Raw genomic sequence first — 18,527 nt, forward strand, 5'->3', positions numbered from 1 at the left:
TCTTATGAGGTGAGCTGATTGGTGACAATGTTACTGGACTAGGAAGTCAGAAGACCTAGTCCTGGCTGTGTCATTTAATAGCTGTGCAATCTGAGGTCAACTTCAGTTAACCACCTTAACTACTTCCTCAAAAGACTGTTGTAAAAAACAAAATTAAAATCACTTGTTTAAGTGTTGACTCGGAAGAGCTAAAATTAAGTCGCCAACTGTCAGAAATACAAAAATGCCATCATAATTTGAAACTAGGAATAAGCTAGGGACCTATACATCCTAAACCATTTATTTACTAAGAACTCTGATTTTTAAAAGGGCATCAGACTAAATCCAACCCCTCCCCAATCAAATAAAGTTTTCCCTCTTTCTCCAAATCACCCACTGTCCTCTGGAGCGGCACACACAATAGGTTTATGTTCTTTGCTGAATTCACTGGTCCCTACATTACTTTAGGCAAAGATTTATTTTAATATAAAGTCCATAAACAAAACAAGTCCTCTAGACAGGATGCTACTCATTGCCTGGGACTGATTTCTGGTTGCCACATTAATTATAACGGACATAGACCAGATCTTGGCAACCTATTTTAAAACCTGCACAGCTTTTCCTACATCCTTGATTGCCCCCTTTCCTTTCCCCTCTCCCTGCTCTATGCAAGAGTTCACCAAGGGTGACGGCCCTTGTCCTAAAAATATACTCCATTTCAATGGTTCTCAAAAGTGTCGGCTTTCACGGAGCAACTAAGCCCGTGCGCCATAACTACTGAGCCTGCGCTCACGAACTACAGCTACCGAAGCCCATGCGCCTAGAGCCTGTGCTCCACAAGAGAAGCCACCGCAATGAGAAGCCCGCGTACCACAACAGAGTAGCTCCCACTTGCCGCAACTAGAGAAAAGCCCACATGCAGCAACAAAGACCCAATGCAGCCCAAATTGAATAAATAAAATAAATAAATTAAAAAAAAAGTGGTTGTACCAAAACAAACTCATCAATAAGCCAGAGCATTAGTCAAATTTCATAAAATACAAGCAGTATTTTAAAAATGACAATTTTATTTCCAATAACTCAACTACATTCAGTTTAGCTGAGCAAATCTCTTAGATTATGATACCAGAAATGATTTAAATCTGTGCCCAGAAAGTACACATTTTAGGCTTGAGGATACATGTTTATTTTAAGCAATATAAGACCAGCTGGAACATCAATTTTAGAGGGGTATTCAACTATGCACTAAAGCAACAGAACAGATAAAACCTACTCATTCAAAAAGATCAATTATTCTATTAATGATGAAACATACTTAATCAAGGTCTTTAGCCTAGTATTTCCACTCATGAGACTCCTAAGGAGACTCTACTCTCTATGCAGTATTTACCTGGGAACCTTGAGTTATCAATTACTGACCATCACAGGCAACTGCTACCAAATGTAAAGTCTAGCTTTTAAAGCCAGGACAAGATGAACCTCAATTTCCTACAGCTAGTGTTTACAAGAAGGCTAATTTTCCTCTAACATCAGGGTCCTAAACAGATGCAAAAACATCAGGCCCATTCAATTCAGTCTTACCTGCTGAATGCCCACATTCTTCAGAAATTTTTCTAGATTAAGTAAGGTTATGGTCATAGGGATAGGGAATTTTTTCCAACTATTTTCAAACTATATAATCTACAGGTTCAACTCTCACTGCCTGCTAAACTAGCTTAAATCTAAAAGCAAACATTTTTTATAGCAGTGTGCCAAGTACTTTATACAATATTCTCTTAACCTTTAAAACCACTATGACAGGGACTTCCCTGGTGGCGCAGTGGTTAAGAATCCGCCTGCCCATGCAGGGGACACGGATTCGATGCGTGGTCCGGGAAGATCCCACATGCCGCGGAGCAACTAAGCCCGCGCACCTAGAGCTCGTGCCTAGCAGCGAGAGAAGCCACCCCCCACTGAGAAGCCCGCGCAACACAATGAAGAGTAGCCCCCGCTCGCCGCAACTCGAGAAAGCCTGCGCACGTCGAAGACCCAATGCAGCCAAAAATAAATAAACGAATAAATAAATATTAAAAAAACCCACTATGACAGTATTATTCTGTTTTACAGATGAAGACACTGAAGCACAGAACAACTAATTAGGCTAGCTCTAGAAATGCTGATGATCAAATTAACAGGCATACCTTGGAGGTTCAGTTCCAAACCACTGTAATAAAGTGAGTATTGCAGTAAAGCGAGTCACACAAACTTTTCGGTTTCCCAGTTCCTATAAAAGTTATGCTTACACTATCCTCTAGTCTATTAAGTGTGGGGAAAAAACCCCCAAAATCCCACACACACCAAAAAATCACGAACAATGTATATACCTTAACTAAAAAATAATGCTGTTGGAAAAATGGCACCAATAGACTTGCTCAAAGCAAGGTCACCACAAACCTTTAGTCTGTGAAAAATGCAGTATTTGCCAAGCGCAATAAAATGAGGTATGCCTGTCTGTTAAAAGGAAAACGGTCTCCCCAGCAGTCCCGTTCCTAGAAAACACAGGATTCCTCTTTTGGAAATCAAACACAACTCTCAGTCTCTCTGATAGACTAAATGACACCCCCATAATCAATTAACCATTTCTCAGACATATAAATTCCCATAGTTCTTAAACTAAAATAAAGTTTATTCACATGTGGTACCAAAACATCCTATCATGCCTTCTCATAGCCTTTCTAACCTTTCTTTATGACTGGTTTCTACATTTCAACCTTGCTCCTTCTATATCTTTTGTCTAAAACTCTCAGGTAACCTCTAAATTTGAATTTTTCTTTCTTTTCCATCCATCTTATCAACAGTTTACATGCAATAACGTACACCCCTGCTTTGACTAACGTATACACCATTGTAACCAGCACTACCATAAAGATAAATTTCTTCATGTCCCTTTTGTCCACCTCAGACAACCATTTATCTGCTTTCTGTCACTACAGACTTTTGTGAAGTGGAATAATTTTAAACAGTAAAGGCCAAACTGAAACAGCTGACAAATAAATGTACTACGAACATGAATAAAGATATGTTAAAGCATGCCCTGCTCTAAAGGAAAGATTGAGAGTACATTAGAGTGGCTATAGTACCATCACTGAAATGGAACTCTGACTTCTGAAGTAACCATAGGGTTAGTTTACCAATCCTTAGCTTATTCACAAAAGGACTGTGACAGAAAAATAAAATAAGATTTGCTATATCGGCAGGACCTGACAAAAAGGATTTTGGGACCAACACACCTAAAACAACTAAGACAGATGTAAACGTATTTTTTTACTTCCGTAATTATACCAAGCACTGCAATAATAGTTGATTAAAACCAATACTAATAACGTCTATACATAAAAGATGGTAAATGTTGAGATAAGTGAGCTCTATCTCGGTTTATCTTCTCAGATGCTCCCTAGGAAGGTCTTAAGATTTCCGTAATTTCCTAGCCCAGAGTAGGTGCTGAGAAAAGATGAAAAAAGGACGATTCTAAGAATGGGGAGCTCTGAAACTTAAGGGTTGTGGTGATGACAGGAAAGAACTCCCTGAAGTGTGTTGAAAAAGAGGTCCATCTTTCACTTCCTTAAAAGGAGCCCAAAACCTTGATATACAAGTGACCCACATGTAAATGCAAAGCTCAATTGTCAGTTAAAAACTAAATGCTATGCCCAGGAAAAACTAATTCCTCAAAAGAATCCACAAAACACAAAGACCTTCAGGAAAGAGGGTTTCTAACACATTTTGAGCCACAATCCCTGTGCTCAAATGAAATGTTCACTTGGAAGCCCAGTATTTCCAACAATTGAAAAGGCTTAAGTTAAGTTGGTGGCTAAGCATAGACTGTTCTTGAGTCTTTCCTACGCCCGATCTCACTGAAAGAGTCCTGAAAGCACTTCATAACCATACCCTCAGAAGCCTATGCTTGCAATTTTCTTAACACGTGAGCAAAAATACTTTAAAGTTTCACTGCTGCAAAAAGGTTCATGTTCTACATTTCTGCTTTACAAGGCACTAAAGTAAAGAAATATTTGAGTAAAATGTTTTTAAGAGGCATTTAAAGTTACTTGGTGGTAATGTTAAACCAAAAATCTGACACACAGCATGCCCTAGGGAGTCAGAATGAAAATAAGTGTGCATGTGCTGGGGGTGAGCAGAGTTTGTACTGTATGCCAGATCCACCAAGTTAATCCACATCACAGGGAATTTCCAAGGATCTCTCCATTAAGAATGCACACTCAGGGAATTCCCCTGGTGGTCCAGTGGTTAGGACTCTGCACTTCCACTGTAGGGGGCCCATGTTCAATCCCTGGCTGGGGAACTAAGATCCTGCAAAGCGCTCCAGCCAAAAAAAAGAATACAGCAGACTCAAACCCAGATGATGCCAAACTTTCCCCATGTTCCAATCTAATCCTGGTTATAATTCCCAACAGACACTGCACCATTTTTTTTTAATGGTGTATAAATCAGAAACAGGACTGATTTATTGGTTCCAACATGTTATAGACCACTACATACTACAGTCTACTGTTGCTGGACACTGACTTATTTAAATTAAACTTAAAAGAGCAAATCCATTTTTAATAAAAGCTTCCAAGTTTATTTTTATCAATAGACACTAAAATGTGCTCTCTACTCACAAGAGCCTTTGAGCTATTCTCACAACCAAACACCTTAATATATGGTGAAAGAAAGCTCAGCTTATTTTACACTAATACAACTGCTGCAATCACAATACTATGTTTATAAATGAAACAATTTCCTCTTGGACATCATAGCTGGGAAGAAAAGAACAAGTTTAACATTCCTTATTTACACCTTCATATTGGTGTTTTTTGATAATACATTTTTCAGGAAGAGCTGCCAAGGAAAGAAAAGGCTCCCAAGAACCACACACTGCTCCCTGGAGTCTTTCATGAGGTCGTGAGTCCTCATGTCATCGAGAGGGTAGCTCCAAGAGGAGTGGTTGCAGCAGCTGGGCACTTGCCTTGTTACACACCTGCTACAAAGGCTTCTACAGTTGATTGTACTTCAGAAGAAACTGATACATCTCTCAAACAATCACAAGATAATTCTGGCAGCAACAGCCCACTTGACACCAAGCTGGATGAATATGAGTCTTGGATTTCTGAAGTGAAGACCTCCCTGGAAGTAGAACAGGGAGAGCTGAAAGTTTGAGAGTACTGTTTCAGAGACATCTAAGCAGGAAACCCAACCTTAACACATGACCAGTTTTCTAAAAGGACTTTTACTCATTAAAAATGAGAACTTAAGATATTTTGAAATTTATACTACTACTATTATTCTGAAGAAGCCTAAGGGTATTTCTACCTTTATTATTACTTTTACACAGGCATTTGATGACTTAGCACTCAGCTCACAGATTTAAAAATAGACACAATGGGGAAAAAAAAAAGATAGACACAATGCTGTCAAAGTCACCTCTGCATTCTACATCCCACAGAAAAATGTTACTTACCACAGAGAATACCTTTAGAAATAATCGGCCACAAGGGATGACACCGGTACTACAAACATGAGGTCTGGAGCAGGCCTCCAGGAAGGTAGTTCCAGGAAGCTACGTATCAGAACTGGTAGGTAGAAGTTCCAATAAATTGTGTGATCATAAGACTGTATGAACTTTTGCCATGTTGGACCAAAAGTGATGGATAATAACAACAGCCTACACTGAGTACTGAGGATCATCAGGACAGGGGTTGCTTTAATTGACAGCAAGAGGAAAGCCAATAATGGCAATAAACACCCTTACATTTATTTTTCAGCTGATAAGGTTGAAAAAAACTAACTCTAGAGGAAGAACACTAAAGGTGACTGCTGAAGAATTATTTTTTAAAAAACAGACAAGAACAAGAATGAATAGGAAATACATAAAGGTGGGGGGAATCCTAAAGGAAATGAGCCCAACAGGCTAAGTTTGAAATGCTTGGGTAAAGGCTGCCCAATGAAATGCCTCACATTAAACTCTAAAAATACATCTAAATGAGGAAATGGAAATACAGGATTTTCATAGCAATATACTTTTGCAAGTGAAATGTCAATTAGGCTCTCTTAAAAAAATGTGTCTTGACTATCTGATGTGAAGACTAAATTTCTTCTGGAGCAAGTATGTACCTGTACAGAAGTGAAATATGTAAATTCCTATGGTAATTAAAATGTAGTAACATTACAGGTAACTATTATAATGCAACATGAACAGCAGCAAATACATAACCATATTATTTCAAGCTCTCTAGTTTTCCTGGTGCAGCACAGGAAATAACCTTTTAAACAAAGGCACTAAACTACTATTTTGATTACCCTAGGGCAGATCTCATTGCCACCTCACCAAGAGGAAAATTTATTTTTATTATATAAAGCATGTGTCCATTACAATGACTGCAGTAAACACCAGGTTAAGGAAGACTGAATACCTCAGAAGCCCCTAAACATCTTTACCAGGTAGCAGTGGTTGCATCTCCTCTAGAATAAGCATGTTCGGACTTTTCCAATCATTCCCTTGTTACTTAATCTTTTTATTCCTCTATCTGCCCTCTAAAACATCGGCTTTACTGGTTTTGAAGCATGAACGGAGTCACTGTTGTTTTCCTACTATGACGTCTTTTGCTCAACTTTATAATTTCAATTCCTTCACACAGATAGATGGGACTGGAGTCCCATCTATTAATTTTCATTGCTGTGTACTATTCTTTGTAGATGTACAACATTTATTTATCCAAAGAGGACCTATAGGTTGTCCCATTTTTTTGCTATATTGTTTATAAACACCATAATATAATTTCTTGCTGTTATTTATGTACCCAAGGGGAACACTGCTCAAGTTGTGGTCTGCAAACTAGCTGCTGATCCACAAATGAAGAACCAAGCAGTGTGCCACAGTCTAGGGCCACATACCTGGGAGTGAAACTGCTATGTTATTTGTGAAAAATTGTTTTTAAGCCTTTTGCTCATTTTCCTACATGTTTTTTGCTTTTTCTTATTGACCTGTAAGAGCTCTTCATGAATTCGGGATAGCAAATCTCTCTCATTTTGAGTTTTATTTATTTTGCTATAGTGTACATGTTCAACATACTAGGATATCCCACCCTACTCTTGGTCATGCCAAATATAACATGTCAACCATGCTGAACCTAGATGATGAACTAAGGAGAGACTATACTTATTTAGGAGCACTTTATAAACTGGGCACCACAGTATCTTTGCAGTAAAAAACAAAAAACAGGGAATTCCCTGGCGGTCCAGTGGTCAGGACTCCATGCCTCCACTGCAGGGGGCCAGGGTTCGATTCCTGGTTGGGGAACAAATATCCCACAAGCCACCCCCCGCCAAAAGAAAGAAACAGATCAGAAATAATCTGAAGTCATATATTCAACATAAACCTAATATTAAGTTCAGTCTGTATGAGCACATGAAGTATAGCAGGGAGCTGGATCTTAAGAACATGCTGGGCAACTAAAGAATTCAACTAGAATATAAAACTGAAAAGCCCCTACAGTCAAGAACAGTTTATCAGACAAACCTAAGGAGAAAGAAGAGAATGTGTAATTCTTATGATTCTTATTAATAGATATTTTAAGATTAATATGGCTAATACCACTAGAGTGATGCTGTCCAACAGAACTTTCTATGATGATTGAAACGTTCTTTGTCACTGTCCAAAACAATAGCCATTAGCCACATATAATTCCCAAGCACTCAAAATGTGCCCAAGCAATTGGAACAGCTGAATTTTTAATTTTATTTGATTGGAATTCTTTAAATTTATATAGCTACCTGGCTAGTGGCTACTGTACTGAACAGAGCAGTTCTAGAGAATGCTGTTTTCATAAAAAAATTTTAAACTTCTAAGGATCAAGTCCACACACATCACAGATAAAAAAAAAAGAACAAAAACCATGGTACCCCCAAATAATTTTGCTCAAGGTAACAAAGATCAATTCACAAGTTTACAAAACTAGACAGTAAAGGAAAGAAAGGTCAAAACTCCACACCAAGTAAATCCTAGAGAAATGAAACGTGTGCTTACATAAGATAATGAAGAAAGGTGGAAAAGTTTAGAGCAGAGCATTCCAAAAGGGTTTTATCATCTTGGCTCCTGTTGCAACTTACTCAGTTACAGGCATTTAAGACCTCATGGTGGCTGGGTATGGTTTGGGCAGGCTGAACTTCATCAGCCTAATCCTTGCAACTCGGTACACTGCACAAATATTTTCTACTTATGCCATAATGTTCTTCACATTATTCCCTGGATTAGAAAAAAGATGGCCAAATCTTTGTTTTGGTTAGGTTGTGACAAACTGCTTCAGCGTGCATGGATGGCCCTGGAATGGAGTTGAAGGACAAAAGCATCTGTGTCTTCTAGGCCTTACCAGCACGACAGCATTGCACTTGCAATGGCCTCCTTAGGGTGGTCTGAACAATGGCCAGCCTAAAACTGCAGCCTACCATTTACCTAGATTTTATAGCTTATGACGTACAGTTTGCACAATATCTTATTTACTCCTAATCAGAAGAATTAAGTGTCTCTAAATGCTTTTTTGAGGGCAGAGGAGAAAAACCCCAAACTCAAAAACTCTAAAATTAAGACCAAAGGGAGTGTAATGGAATACACAGATTGGTAGTGACTATTAACTTTCTCAGCTCTCTTCTGTAATAAATGCAAGAACAATTTTATTCCCTTTAAAAATGGTCTACACTGCTTTCTAATCTATTTGGCCCCCCCAGAAAAGTCTAAATTTGCCTGAAGAAAGAATACCATGTCCCCCAAACCGTTTTATCCATTAACATCCTATTATTCCCATTGGGATTATATAGAATGCTTTTTTGCTACTTTACACAAGCAATGAGGCACCACTGAATACTACTTTTTGTATGCCAAGGGGATACACATACTTTAAAAACTGGTCCCTAAATCAGTGTGTTTTCAATGATAGTTTTATTCGTCTTCGTGATCAAAGAGCACCAACAACCATTAATAAAAGTTCTGTGAATTTGCTTACATCACAGAATCTTTAAATTACCAAATATTGGTAATTTAAATATTTAAAATTTTAGGCAAAACTTGTCCGTTTAGACAAATCAATTAATTGAATCCCTTTTCTATTCTTAGAAACAAAACATTAAAAGGTATATGTTGGGCTTCCCTGGTGGCGCAGTGGTTGAGAGTCCGCCTGCCGATGCAGGGGACACGGGTTCGTGCCCCTGTCCCGGAAGATCCCACATGCCGCGCAGCGGCTGGGCCCGCGAGCCATGGCCGCGGAGCCTGTGTGTCCGGAGCCTGTGCTCCGCAACGGGAGAGGCCACAGCAGTGAGAGGCCCGCGTACAGCAAAAAAAAAAAAAAAAAAAAAAAAAAGGTATATGTTAATAATTAACTCAATCTGACTTCATCACTAGATCTGCTAATAAAAAGCTGGTTAGAAGAGGATTTAGTTTTCTGAAACAGCCTTTAAAATTTTTCCATTAGGCTGATCTATTAATTATAATTGGAGCTGTAGCTAAAATAACTTGATAATATAGCCCACTGAAAAAACTACTGCAGCATAGAGCCTAAGAAATTTAAAACATACACAAAAACTTTTCCACAATTAGAGCCCTTCAGTAATCTGAGATATTATTAAGCTTAAGCATTTGTTATGATATCTTTACAGTGCTCACACATTACACCACACACATATACAAAAGAAAAAATTTTACTATGCAAGCAGCTTATAAAGTTTCCATATACTTAATGAAATGAACTATCTAAAAATTCAGATGGTTACCTGATTTGAAAACCTAACTCAGAAGCCAAATCCTAGAGCTTAGACCACCTAAACAGAAATCCTACTGGAGTGCTGGAAGCATAACATGGGTCATGGAATTATACGTTTGGCAGTGCTATGTGCTAAGTGTTTTCCATGAAGGCCAGTGTGTTAAATCCTTTGACTTCTAATTTTCCAAACAGTATTGTTCCTCCACAGGAAATATCAGGATTTCAATGTCTAGTACTGCAAACAGCTATTGATATCTAAGGAAATTTCTGGAATGTACAATTTCTCTTGCCACCTTTACTAATTCTAGTCAAGAAACCTTTGGGGCAAGATATCTTTCTGGATTCAAAATTTCTCAGATTTTAGAATGGCAATTTAGTACATATACGTTTAATATATTATTTAACGCTCTCCAGGAGGCAGCAGAATTAGGAATATTAGCACTAAATGGGATAAGTCAAAATAAAAATAGCCTCAAATTAGCTCAGATTCAGGTCAACTTTTTGTTCCCAAATCAGGTTAGGTCACATCAAGGAAGCTATATAATTTTTTTTAACTTTAGGATTTTGGAATTACATCAATAAGGGATTGTGGCTGTAGCTTTATAGCAAAGCACCAAGAACTAAAGTTTCACTTAACATAATATACACTGTACCTGGGCATAATAAATAAGTCAGTCACTTTGGCTGCCGGAACCTTCAGAATGAAGTGTTAGCATCTACCTGTGCCTATATACACTACACCTCCACAAACAAAAAACGAGGGGGAAATTATAGACTTTCTGACTTCTACAATATTAACCATCTTAAAGACTTTTCTCTGAGTTGGCAGAATCATTTATAAATGTATGAGCTCACTAATATGTTTCTCAAGTCTAAGAGGAAACACCAGTAGAAATATAAAATATAATGCAAAGTTAGGTTTCCATTAAAGGGACTTGGGGCTTCCCTGGTGGCACAGTGGTTGAGAGTCCGCCTGCCAATGCAGGGGACACGGGTTCGTGCCCTGGTGGTCCGGGAAGATCCCACATGCCGTGGAGCGGCTGGGCCCGTGAGCCATGGCCGCTGAGCCTGCGCGTCCGGAGCCTGTGCTCCACAACAGGAGAGGCCACAGTGAGAGGCCCGCATACCGCCAAAAAAAAAAAAAAAAAGAGACTTGAAATAAAAATCTTACCCTTTAATATGTTCTTGCTTAAAACATGAAGCTTGTTATGAAACTTCCAACTTTGAATCTATTCCCCTCTCAACTATGGAGTCAACTACACCCCACCAAGAAAAGTTTTCTATCTCTAAGCCAACTTGGGAGAAAACATCAGATATGCTGGAAGGAGAATAGATGACTAACAAAAATTAAAGAGATAACTGGCTTGGCACTGAACTGGTGGCAACTGTACTTCTCTTTAATATGCATACAAGCCACTTGGTTAAAATGCAGATTTCTGATTCAGGTTTGGGTGGAGCTGAGAGTCTGCAGTTCTATTCTAGGTTATGCTAATGCTACTGTTCCAAAGACCACACACATTGCATTAACAAAGGGTGATTAAAACCCTCAAAAAAGAGAAATCATTGTATCAATTTACAATTAAAGGAACTATTCTAGTTCAACTTCATTTTACAGCTGTGATTTAAAAAATAAGCAATTTGCTCAAATTCACACAGCTAGGAGAAAGCCAGTACGGGAAACCCTCCAGTCTGGGTTCCAAGTCAGTAGAACTTTCAAGAATTTGTATTATTTAAACTGTTTCCCCCCTTTCTCTTTAGACTTAAAAAAAGAAGTCTAAAATTGTAATTTGAGGTTAACGGTAAAATGTGTTGAAAAGGTCTGCTTTAACATCCGCTATCCAATTAGACCTCTTTCCTGAAATTTTCTAATGTTACTCCCTCCAAGTCTCTAGCCCACTTAAAGACATTCAAACCTCAACACCAAAACCCAAATTTCAATTGCAAGAAATCTACAAATAATAAAAAAATTTAAATGAACCACACAAATCTAGGAGCACAAGTTCGAACAACAGTTTACTGTGGAACTGCATATTGCACACAGGTTTAAATTCAAAGTTAAATTCATACACAGAAAATCAAGTATAGTCAAAAACTACCCCTGAAAATCTCTTGGGAAGGTAGCTGGTTGAGAGATAAACGTGTATCATCTCTCAGTAATACCTCTAAAAACAACCAGTTTTTCTACCAGGTGAGTGTTATACAAAGTCATTTTGTGAAAAAGAACATAAACTCTTTAGAAATTACATTGTATTTGGCAAGATGCTCGTAACTAGAAAAACAAGAACTAAGATTCACCTCTTATATCCCATGCTCTGTGGCAGAGGTTTGAGTGGAATGGAGAACAGAATTTTTTGCCTGAATACTTGAATTCAAGTATTGAATACTTGAATTTTTTACTTGAATACTCCAAATACTTGAATCTAACAAGTTTAATGGTTGAATGGCGTGCTAAACTACTACCCACACCTCATTAAAACACAAACAAAAAACCACCTCTCCAACTTATATTAAAATCTGGAATAGTAAGATTTCCTAAAACTTACCCTGCAGTATGTACTTAGATACAGTAACAAATAAGGATCCAGCCACTAGTAAACAATGCATACAACTGAATCAACTTTAAGGGTAAGTGGGAGAGTTCCCTGGTGGCCTAATGGTTATGATTTCAGGCTCTCTCACTGCCATGGCCTGGGTTCAAGCCCTGGTGGGGGAGCTGAGATCCCTCAAGCCACGCAGTTCGGCCAAAATAAAAGGTGGGGGGCGGGGTGGGGCGTAAGTGGTAAATACAATTTCAAGTTTTGAAAAAGACTGAGCAACAAGAACTCTCCTTTACTTCTATTTTGCAAGACCCTCCCTCACCCTCTGCAGATGTGAAAATACTTACATGGACAAGTTAGGAGATGGAACCCCCCTATCATCAGCTAGGTTCCCAAGGTGGCTCAGCGTTGAAGTCGAACTGCTCTCTATACAGCACTTCTCCTAGGCCCTCTGGGTAGTTGTATACTTGGTCAGAAAGTTCGCCCTAAAGAAGAAAATAAAAGTATGTAAGTCCAGTGGTAAAAAATGTTAGGTGGCGCTTCAAGAAGGTTAAATTGATGTAAAGATTAAGTGCGGGAAGAAGTTTTAGTTTGAAGTGTTTCATTAAAGCACATTACACAAAACGATGTTTTCAAAGGGTTTATCACAGTACCAAGTACTTTTTTATGTAGTGAGCATTTCCAAGCTGCTAGAGTACAGAACTGACAGAATTTGAGGTCATGGTCATCTTACCAAGTTACTCTACCTACTCAGTTTCCAGCCTTCACCGAATTTCATTTTTGCTTTTATTTGTCCTCCAAAACTCAAACTTCTAAGTGGCCTATAATTTTAAGATGTCCAAGTGCCCTCACTAACCTGGTGTGTGTGCAAGATTTTATATGTATATCTAATAGTCTGAAACTACCCACAAGCCTTCTTCTACTCTCCAAATTCTAAGTTCTTCTTTGCTTAAGTGTAAAAATCCTACTACATATCAAAAAGAAAAACATTTTGTGACTTAGCTAATACACTAAGTACACACATGAAATAACTTTTGAGACCTGCCTTACATATCCGACAAGTAACCTCTTACGGTTTACCTCCTCCTCATTCCCAACCTAAGTCACTCTACTATCACTAGGAACAACATATGAATGTGAATGTGCCTGGCATGCTACAAAATGCTAAATAAGTTTTAGAAATGGTTTTTACCTATTATGATTTGACAGGACAGACTTATCACCCCTAACCTAAACAGCTACATCTATACTTCTATTTGTAATTCAGTGATTGCTACCTTAAAGTAATACAACCTGACAGTATCTGCTAGAAGATGGGTGGTAAGAAGGGAACCAGAAAAATAATGAAATTTAGGAATTAGAAGAATCTGAGATTTCAGAAGCACTCTAGACACATCTTAAGCATTATCTCATCTCAACCAGGATAGAGGCACTCTTAGGGGAGGTAAAATGTTCTTTCAATCTACTAGGGGTATCCTGCTCACATGCTCAATGACACTTATGGACAATGAGGCAAAAACCTATACTAATATGCAGCAGTGACTATATCATCATGTTAGATTCCAACTAAGTACTCCAAAACAAAGGTTCCAATTCTTCCCAAACCAAGGTAATTTTAAAAGTAAATTAAAAGCCGACTCACACTAGAGACAGAGTTTATTCTTAACTGTTCTAAGGAATAGGATAATTATCCTGGCTGAAACATTTTCATCCACCGCCCCCCACCCCGACCCGCTATAGATCAATAGCTATTTTGCTGCTTAATGCAACCCAGGAGCAGTACTGTGAAATGTTGAGAAGATTACACTTCAGACATTCAAGAATGTTCTTCAGAAGGATCTCTAAAATATTTCCACCTAATGAAAAAGATACTAGTAGGAAATGGAGACTCTAAACTTTGAAAGGCACCCTTTAATATAAATAAAAGGGGTACAGCGTCATTTACATACAGGATGAACTGAATGTTCATCTGTACAGTCAAGATAAACCATAAGAGGAGGTTAAATAAAAATATGGAGCATTTCCCTGGTGGCTCAGTGGTTGGGAGTCCGCCTGCCAGCACAGGGGACGTCAGTTCGGTCCGGGAAGATCCCACCTGCCGAAGAGCAACTAGGCCCGTGCGCCGTAACTACTGAGCCCGCCTGCCACAACTACTGAAGCCTGCACGCCTAGAGCCCGTGCTCCACAAGAAGAGAAGCCACCGCAATGAGAAGCCCGCGCACAGCGACGATGACTCAACACAGCCATAGATAAATTAAATAAATAAATAAATAAGAAAATAAAAATATGGAAAAATAGAAGGTATAGGGAAAGATAAATTTTTCTCATTTAGAATCGTGTTTCTATCAGTTGGATCATGTACAACACTGCAATCAAATTCCTTAACTGTTTGAAGAGAATGTCCCTTGCTACACTATCTTGGCAGACAGCACAGGGAAAACTAGAGTTAACTGAGTCAGCAGCTGGCCAATAAATCACCAAAAACCTCCCATCACTTTGACAGTAACTACCCAGAAACTTAGTATCCCCCAAACTATCAGTATTTCTCTGAACAACTTACCTTGCTTTTACCAACGACTTTTCAAGTTGTTCTGGGTATTCTTTCCAAAAACCCCAAACCCTAGTCCAATCATGAGAAAAATATCAAACAAACCCAAATTGGGGACACTTCACTGGATATCTGGCCAGTACTTCTCTAGACTGTCAAAGACATGAGAAACTGTCACAAATCAGAGATGACTGGGGAAGACATGACAACTAAATGTAGTGTGGTATCTTGGATTGGCCCCTGGACAGAAAGCACATTAAAAACTGGTGAAATCCAAAGAAAGTGTGGAGTTTAGGTGGTAGTAATGTATCAAAGTCAGTTTCTTAATTTTGACAAATGTACTATGGATACCTCTTACTAATAAGGTAAACTAGGTGAGAAGTACAAAGCAACTCCATGTTATCTTTGTAACTTTTCCATAGATCCAAAATTATTCCAAAATAAAGTTGTTTAAAAAAAAATCAAGCAAGGTATTCATATAATGGACTACTACTCGGCAGTTAAAAGTAACAATTTACTGATGAATGGATGAATATCAAAAACATTCTGAGTTAAAGAAGCCTTTTACAAACTACAATGCATACAGTATATATGCCTATGAAAGTTCTAGAATAGGCTTCCATAATAACTAATCTATATGGTTAGTAAAAAGTCAGAACAGTGGTTGCCTCTGTGGGTAGTGAGGGATGGAGTTTGAAGGGGCAAAAGAGAATTTTCTGGGTTTGATGGCAATGTTCTCATCTTTGTTAAAGGTTTGGATTACACAGCTGTATTTCTGTCAAAACTCGTCAAACGGTATACTTAAGATTTGTGCATTCTGCTGTTTTGTGAATTTTACCCTATTAACTCTACTTAATGATATGTGCATACTGAAGTTGGAGGGGTGAAGTGTTCTGATGTCTCCAACTTACTTTGAAATACATAGAAAAATAAAACTGATGAATGCACAGTGGAATGGCAAATAAAGGAAAACGTTAAGTGTTTACTGAACGTAGGTGAGGGTACAATTCTTTCACTCCCTCTGTATGTTTGACAATTTATAAGTTAAACCTGGGTGGCAGGAGGGACGGCACTGATTATTACTTGATTCCGGGACCTACCATATCACCTATAATCATCAAGAGCCTATCTTTCCTTCTAACTCTTCTGGGCTTATTTGCCTTCAAAACCAGCATCTGTACTCTCCTATGGTTGCAAAATAAATCAAAGGATTGTTAGAGCCTTGCCCTATAATCATTAGCTGTATTTCTGCCAGGCTCGTCCACATCAACCTTTCCTTGATCACACATCAATTCTCTCCCTTAAGTGTCCTCCGGTTCCCACCCAAGCAGGGGGTTCAACGGTGGAAACGCGACGGGACACAAAACATCTTAATGTATACACGAGGCAACCACAAAAGCCAGTTAAATCTGCTGAAACATCATGGGGCCGTAAACTGTGTTCCCGACCGTTTCAGGTCGCCGAACCAGCAGCTTAGCCTAAGAAACACACGTTCAGGATATACACTAGGGAAGGGTTAAAAGAGCACCATTAACTGCCAAAACAGTGCTTGATAAGCCACCCAAGCCTACCGCTCTCTCTGCCCTGGAATCGTGGCGCGGCCGGGAAAACGAAGCCATGGTGACTAATCCTCGGGCTCCAGGAGGTGGCTGGGGTGAGTGAAGGCGACTCGGCCCAATCAGGAGCGCCGCAGGGGGCGGAGCAGCAGCCCCGAGGCTTCCAGAAGGGGCCAAAGGCCTCTCGCTCGCTACCTGACACCGGGGCTTCCCCGCCGCCTGGCCCCTTGCGGCGTCAACTTTCCTCCAGCAGAGGGGGGCCGCACTCCCCGCACCCTCGAGCACCCGTCCTCCTCCGGCAGCTGTCACAGGAGGCCGGTGCCGGGCCCGCCCCGCTCCATTCATAACCTAAGGCCGCGGCGGTTGCAACCGGTCGCGCTCCCGCCAGGCTCCCGGAGGCGAAGGCGCGGCACCGCTCAGGGTCTGGCGGCGGGACCAAGGCCCCTCAGGGTTGCAGCCAGTCCCCCTCCCCGGAAACAGCAATGCACCACGGGAGCGGGGTGGGGGCCGCACGCCGCCCGGAGGCGCCGCCGACCCCCGGCGGCGAGACCCCCGCGCGCGCCCCCCCCACACACGCCCCCTCGCCCCAACAGCAGCTGCTCGGGCTCGGCCCGGCGGCCAGCGGCCTCCCGCCGCCCCAGCCCGCCGCGCCGCCGCCACCGCGGAAGCACCGGCAGCCACCACACACGCCGCCATCCGCCATGTTCGAGGCGGCCGGCCGCGGGGCGCTGCGGGGACGCCGGCCGGGCGGCGGGGCCCAGCCCCAGGCACCCGGCAGCACCCCGAGGCCGGCCCCGCGCCCCGGCCCCGGCCGCGCCCCTCGGGTCGGTACTCACGTGAGATAACGGCCCAAAGAGTCGGGTAAAGCGTCTTCTCTTTTTAGGCGGAATTTTTAAAGAGGGATGTGGTTACCTTGAGCAGAAATACCCAAGGCGGCCTGGGCCATAGGCTGCGGGGACGACGTGGGGGGAAAAGCGCGGCACCGACACCAGCTGTGCAGCAGTGGCGGCGGCGGCCGAAGGAGAGAAATAGAACAACAGCGCGGGCAGAAGAAGAAAGGCGAGGGCTGGGTGCGGAGAGGATTCAGCCTCGTCACACCGCAGAGCAGAGAGCGAGAAAGGATGAGAAGAGGCAGAGAAGGCGAAGAAACGAAACACTGCAACCGAGCGAAGAGCCAGAGAGTGTGAGAAGGCGGCACCAGAGACGCCATTATTTATAGAAAGGGGGCGGGGTCTAGTGATGTCACGGCGGCCGGGTCGCCGCGGGAGCCGGGCGGAGCGGGGCTGCGGCCCGGAGAGAAGGGAGGGGGCGGAAGAGAAACGGGTACGGCGCGGAGGGAGAGAAAGGGGGTGGGGCCGGGCAACCCCGCGATGCAGGTGCCGGTCGTCCGGTAGCTTCCCGCCCTCGGCAGCTTCCGCGCCCGTGGAAGACCGCCGCGCGGACGTGGGCGGGCGGGGGATAAGGGAGGTGGCTCCGGCAGAACGCTGCATCGCCTGCGCCCCCGCCGCCTGGGCGCCTGCGCTCACGCCCGAGGCGGGCCCGGGCGCTTTAGGAACTGTGCCGAGCGCAGTCCGGGGCCATGGGCTGCGCGACGCGAGCACTGCCTGGAGAGGGTGAAAGGGAGGTCCGTGCCAGCCACCCCGGAGACTCCCCCCCTCGAGAGCCTCCGCTTTGGAGGGCTCTGTAGGCTGCGCCTGGGGACTGCCCTCCCAGGGTGAAGCTCCAGTCCCCGCGGGATGCAGCGCTCCTTTTAGGAAGCGAGTTCCTAATGGCCAGGACGGCTCGGCCCAGTGTTCGGGTGGTTGCAGAGGCTCGTGACCGCGTGGAAATGTCCCCGTGCTCGCACGTTGCAGTGTGGTGCAGTAGGAATTTTTTTTTAATTAGTGGCATTTATGTCTTCCTTTTTAAAAGAGTTGGTGCAGTCAGACCCAGTCCTTATTAACGAAGGACCAGTGTCGGAGAGGGCATTATCGACGTTACAAGGGCACATTACTTTAACCCCCTACGTCTCGTTGCGCGGTCATTTGAATTTTACTACTCCATAACAAACTTATTTTTACTGGCGAACCTAGGACGACCTGCATGGCTTTTAATTCTCATCTTTTAAAAATGTCTTCGCGCT

The 18,527-nt window shown here is 41.8% G+C and overlaps 1 protein-coding gene across 3 annotated transcripts in view; it reads right to left on the reverse strand.

Annotated features, from left to right (window-relative positions):
* Positions 1 to 17,577, reverse strand: part of AZIN1 (antizyme inhibitor 1) — a 31,705-nt gene extending 14,128 nt beyond the window's left edge. For 2 of the 3 annotated variants that reach the window (XM_081258190.1, XM_081258188.1), the window contains exons 1-2: positions 17,242 to 17,577; positions 12,649 to 12,786 (exon numbers count right to left, since the gene is read on the reverse strand). The gene's annotated coding sequence lies outside the window, so the exon portion shown is untranslated. Of the gene's footprint in view, positions 1 to 4,993; positions 5,140 to 12,648; positions 12,787 to 17,241 lie in introns of all 3 variants that reach the window. The other variant, XM_081258189.1, reaches the window with a different exon arrangement.
* Between the last annotated feature and the right edge of the window lie 950 nt (positions 17,578 to 18,527).

The sequence above is a fragment of the Mesoplodon bidens genome (assembly GCF_964165515.1).
Source record: "Mesoplodon bidens genome assembly, chromosome: 16".
Classification (NCBI taxonomy): Eukaryota; Metazoa; Chordata; class Mammalia; order Artiodactyla; family Ziphiidae; genus Mesoplodon; species Mesoplodon bidens.